Source organism: Panthera onca, chromosome X, assembly GCF_046562875.1.
Source record: "Panthera onca isolate mPanOnc1 chromosome X, mPanOnc1 haplotype 2, whole genome shotgun sequence".
NCBI classification, from domain to species: Eukaryota; Metazoa; Chordata; class Mammalia; order Carnivora; family Felidae; genus Panthera; species Panthera onca.
Window position 1 is genome coordinate 97669271 of NC_138357.1, and position 5882 is coordinate 97675152.

At 40.3% G+C, this 5882-nt stretch overlaps 1 pseudogene; it reads left to right on the forward strand.

Annotated features, from left to right (window-relative positions):
* Nucleotides 1-3242: 3242 nt before the first annotated feature.
* Nucleotides 3243-3624, forward strand: LOC145713950 (large ribosomal subunit protein P1 pseudogene; annotated as a pseudogene).
* The last annotated feature ends 2258 nt before the right edge of the window (nt 3625-5882 follow it).

Below are 5882 nucleotides of genomic sequence, written 5' to 3' on the forward strand. Positions count from 1 at the left end.
CTTGATTTTGGTTCAGGTCACGATTTCATAGTTCATGAAATCGAGCCCGCATTGGGCTCTGCACTGTCAGCATGGAGCCTGCTTGTGATTCTCTCTCTCCCTCTCTCTTTGCTCCTCTCCCCCACTCACACTCTCTCTCAATCTCTCAAAAATAAGTAAATAAACATTTAAGAAATTTAGAGACTTACAGGACCTGGAGATGGAGCTAATGTTAGCTAAGATTGCCTTTTGCCCTTAGCAAAGTATTAACCTCGAGGTAGTTGAGTTTCTAGAGGAAGGTCACTCTGCCCTCCTCAAGGACTTGTCCATGGGCTGCACATTGTAAGGAAATTTCATTTTTTTCCTTTTGTCTTTGTTCCTCACATCAGTCAGCATTCATTTCTACTTCGTCTGGTTAGAGCTTTTCTATTTTCCATTAAGTAACTATTCTTCACTCGACTATATATAATCATGCTATCTTTGCTTTCTCTGGCTTCCCTCCCTTCTTTCCTTCCTATTAAAAAGAACTGCAGAGGCACCTGGGTGGCTCAATCAGTTAAGTGTCCGACTTCGGCTCAGGTCATGATCTCGCAGTCTGTGAGTTTGAGCTCCGCGTTGGGCTCTGTGCTGACAGCTCAGAGCCTGGAGCCTGTTTCATATTCTGCGTCTCCCTCTCTCTCTGACCCTCCCCCATTCATACTCTGCCTCTCTGTCTCAAAAATAAACAAACGTTAAAAAAATTTAAAAAAAAAAGAACTGAAAATCTACAAATTTCATAATACACAATTACAAAAAAGAAGTGTCTAAGGTATGAACCAAAAATCAGTTATTATGACAGCATAAGATCTGATAGGATCCAATTACCATTTTAATACATTTGAATTAATGTATTTTGTTTTTATTATCTTTTTTTTTCTTTGAGAGAGAGAGAGAGAGAAAGAGAAGAAGCCAGCATGTGTGCGCTGGGGAGGGGGCAAAGGGAGAAAAAGAGAATCCCAAGCAGGCTCCATTCTCAGCACTGAGCCTGACATGGGGCTCGATCCTGGGATCATGACCTGAGCCAGTATCAAGAGTCAGTCGCTCAACCAACTGAGCCACCCAGGCGCCCCTTGTTTTATTACCACTTTAAAATATTTTAATACTGTGTGAAAATTTATAACTCAAACAATTATAGAATCCTTAACACAAAATGCAAAATCCAGGCAGCAAAGCACTGATATTACTCTTTGCTTATTCTTCTAATTGCATTTCAGAATGAAAACATTTCCTTCCTAAAACAACGCCTAGCAGCTAACAAAAGGGGCATACTAATGTGGACAATTGCAAATGTAATTCTGCCAAAAAGGAATGCAATTTGTTCTTGTTTATTTTTTGTGTTTCGCTTAATGGTATGGATCATCAAAACCTAGATAATTTTATAGCTGAAATCAAGGCATAAATGGATTAAAGATCAATGTAAAAAATCAAGTCTTTTGGCAAAATGATGTGTAAACAGGGAAAAATATTAGTTTTATAGGAAATATTTAAAAGTGAAAGCTAGGGTCTATATGATAACTTCTGAACAAACACTAAAAATGGCTAATTGTTTTTTTCTTCTTTTGTAAATAATTTTCCTGAGGGAATATTCTACCTCAACAATGAGTTAGGAAGTCTGAATTATAGTCTTGTTTAATTGCTAATTTACATATTACCTTGTAGGGGCTATTCACTTTTGCATTTCAATTTCTTTGAAGGGAAGCCAAATTTGTCCACAAAATAGGTCTCTTTGGCATAAGGATTATTTTAGGCTGATTATTTTTAAGAAACAGCAGACATAGAATGAGCTCTAAAAACTGAGTAGAGGGACACCTGGCTGGCTCTGTCAGTAGAGCATGTAGCTCTTGATCTCAGGGTCACAATTTCAAGTTCATGTTGGACTTAAAACTTACTTAATTAAAAAAGAAAAAAAAAGAGTAGAAATTACCCTTCAGTAAGAGACATCTACAGTTATAATTATTCTCTCTCTCTCTCTCTCTCTCTCTGTACCAGGATAACTAAATCTCTAGAAACTTGTCAGTTGAGAAGAGTGGACTTAAATATGCATAACAACCATACCCTGTTTACTGTGCTTTGCCTGATAACCTCCCATTACTTCTCCCCCTCCAACATCTTTTGTCTTTAGCTGGAGATGTTATTTAAGGCAGTGGCTTGGGCCATCTCTGGGAGTTACTCAGTTTTTCTGGGTCTCTCCCATATATATGGGAGGTATACATATTATTAAACTTAGTTTTTTCTCTTGTTAATCTGTGTTTTATTACAGCGTGTCTCAGCCAAGAACCTACAGAGGTAGGGGAAAAATTATTTTTCCTCCCCTACACTATACTTACAAAACAAAACAAAGAAAAATGGAATGAGGCCAACATTTACAATGAATCTAGAAAGGGCTGGGTTTTAGGTTCCCTCTCTTTCAATAATACCAATAGGAATATGTTTTTATCTCCATTTTGCAGACAAGAAAAGTGAGTTTGAAATATGTAAATTTGTCCATTAATATAGCTATTAAGAAATCCAGTTAAGGGTACCTGGGTGGCTTCATCAGTTGAGCAACTGACTTGTGATTTCAACTTTGGTCACGATCTCATGGTTTGTGGTTTCGATCCTCTCTCTCCCTCTCTCTCTGCCCCTCCCCTCCTTATGTTCTCTCTCTCTCTCTGAAAATAAATAAACTTAAAAAAGAATCCAGTTAGGAGTGCCTGGGTGGCTCAACCAGTTAAACATCCAACTCTTGGTTTCAGCTCAGGTCATGATCTCATGATTCGTGAGTTCAAGCCCTGTGTCGGGCTCTGTGCTGACTGCAGGGAGCCTACTTGGGATTCTCTCTCTCCCTCTCTTTCTGCCTCTCCCCTGCCCATTCTCTCTCTCTCTCTCTCAAAATAAATAAATAAACTTAATTTAAAAAATCCAGTTAGGGTCCAAACTGAGAATTTTCTAGCTCTGTGATAGACGTTTACCACTCCTTTACTGCACATGTATATATACAGCTAGTTAGAAAACTTGAAAGACACATGAACTGTGGATTAAGGCAAATATTATTATCATTGCTTTAAATATATTACAAACTGGGAAGGATTCTACCTCAAAAATTATATTAGCTTTCCTCTGCTGCCACTAAGGTACTCAGTATTTCTGAGCAAGGAAGCTAAGGCCATGTTGAGGTGAGCCCCTCACTTCGTCTGGCCATTAGCACCATGCCGGGCAGCACCTGCTCAGCACTCGCCTGCACCATGGTCTCCATGTTAGAGCTCGCCTGCACCTATTCTGCTGAGTGGATAAGGAGGTGATTGTCACAGAGGATAATATCAATGCCCTCATTAAAGCAGCAGGTGTAAATGTTGAACCTTTCTGGCAGGGCTTGTTTGCAAAGGCTCTGGCCAACATCAACATCTGGAGTCTCATCTGCAAGGTAGAGGCCGGTGGACCTGCCCCAGCAGCCAGTGCTGTACAAGCAGGAGGCCCTCCTTCCACTACTGCTGCCCCAGGTGAGGAGAAGAAAGTGGAAGCAAAGAAAGAAGAATCAGAAGAGTCTGATGATGACATGGGCTTTGGTCTTTTTGACTAAATCCTTTCTGTAACCTGTTCAATAAAAAGCTGAACTCTTTAAAAAAAGATTACTGTTGGGGCACCTGGGTGGCTATATTGGTTGGGTGTCTGACTTCAGCTCAGGTCATGATCTCATCACTTGTGAGTTTGAGCCCTGCATCAGGCTCTGTGCTGACAGCTTGGAGCTTGCTTGGGATTCTGTCTCTCTCTCTCTCTCTCTCTCTCTCTCTCTCTGTCCCTCCCCTAGTCATGCTCTCTCTCTCTCAAAAATAAACAAACATTAAAAAAATTATAAAAAAAAAGATTACTGTTTAATAGACACTCGAAGATAAGGAAAACATATATTATTTCACAAGTACTAAAGAGGTAGAATTTAATTAAATAGAACACAAGCATATAATGGAGAATAAAAGGAAATATTCATCTTTTGGAATATCTAACATTAATTAATGAATACTAAACATGTTTTGTCAGGTTAGGGGATAAAATTACCAATATCAGAGAAAAAGAAAGGGACATCAATACAAACCTTTAAGACATTAAAAACACATAAAAAGATATTACAAATAACTTTTCAGTAATATATTTGAGAATTTAGATTAAATTTTAAAAATCACAAATATCAATTACCAAAAGTGATAAAAGATGACATAGAAGGGGCACCCGGGTGGCTCAGTTGGTTAAGACTCTGACTCTTGATCTCAGCTCAGGTCATGATGTCAAGGTTCATGAGATCAAGCCCTGTATCAGGCTCTGTGCTGACACCGTGGAGCCTGCTTGAGATTCTCTCTCTCTCCCTCTCTCTCTCTCAAAATAAATAAATTTAAAAAAAACATTAGGGGTGTCTGGATGGCTCAGTGGGTTAAGTATCAGACTTCAGCTCAGGTCATGATCTCGCTGTTTGTGAGTTCAAGCCCCGTATCGGGATCACTGCTGTCAGTGCAGAGCCCACTTGGATGCTCTGTCCCCCACTCTCTCTGCCTCTCCCCATCCCAAATGTATGCTCTCTCGCGCGCTCTCAAAAATAAACATTTAAAAAAAAGAAAGAAGAAAAGAGACTATCTTGTAAAGAAATCTGAAGTTTCTAGTCAACATACACCACCAAGAGCTATAACAGTTAGTGTAGGACTGCGATCAGAGGGCACTGGACCAAGTATGGGCAGAACATAATGTTAGTGTAGGAGCTGAGGACAGGCACCCCTATGATGGGCCGCTTTGACATGAAGATGATTCTGAGCTGAAGGCAACTGAGACCCGACAGCCTCAAGAGAGAATTTTGCCCCTCCCTTAACTAGGTAGGAAACTCTATATTGGGGATCTTTCCCAGAATAAGGGTTATTAGCAGAGATAAATTTTATCTGAGTGACCCATCTGTATGGCAGGGCAAACATCTAATTACCAAATATCTGCTTCTTATTTCCTGTGAATTGTATTCCTTTCCTCTGAAGTCCCAGACCCCTACCCCCATCTCATTAGTTCAGGATGACATATATACTCATTTTGCCTGTCTTTGGAATTTCCAGGTTCGTGTGGATTCCCTGTACATATGCTATTAAATTTTACTTTCTCCTGTTAATCTAGCTCATGTCAGTTTGATTCTTAGTCTAGCTAGAAGGCCCTCTGAAGGGAACAGAAATTCTTGCTCCCTGACATTAGAAAATGGAAAGTTTATTGATTTGTGAGAGCTCTTCTGGGATACAGGATTTAACACCTTGACAAGGACCCACAGCTATTGTATGAATATGCTGAAGCATGGGAAAAGCAATAGTCTTTATAACTGAGTGAGAAAACCCAGACATAACACTGCAGACAGTAGGGGAAGGTAGTAAAATGCTTATTAAAGGGGTGCCTGGGTGGTTCAGTCGGTTAAGTGTCTGACTCTTGATTTCGGCTCAGGTCAGGATCTCACAGTTTGGGAGTTGGAGCCCCACATGGGGCTCTGTGTTGACAGCACAGAGCCCACTTGGGATTCTCTGCCCCTCCCCACTTGTGCACTCTCTCTTTCCCAAAAATAAACATTAAAGATAAAATAAAATAAAAATAAATGCTCATTTAAATAATTACAAAAAGGGACACCTGGATGGCTGAGTCGGTTAAGCGTACGATTTCAGCTCAGGTCATGATCTTGTGGTTTGTGAGTTCAAGCTCCAAATCGGGCTCTGTGCTGACAGGTCAGAGCCTGGAGTCTGCTTCCAATTCTGTGTCTCTCTTTCTCTCTGCCCTTCCCACACTCATATTCTCTCTCTCTCTCTCTCTCAAAAATAAACAAAAACAGGGGCGCCTGGATGGCGCAGTCGGTTAAGCGTCCGACTTCAGCCAGGTCA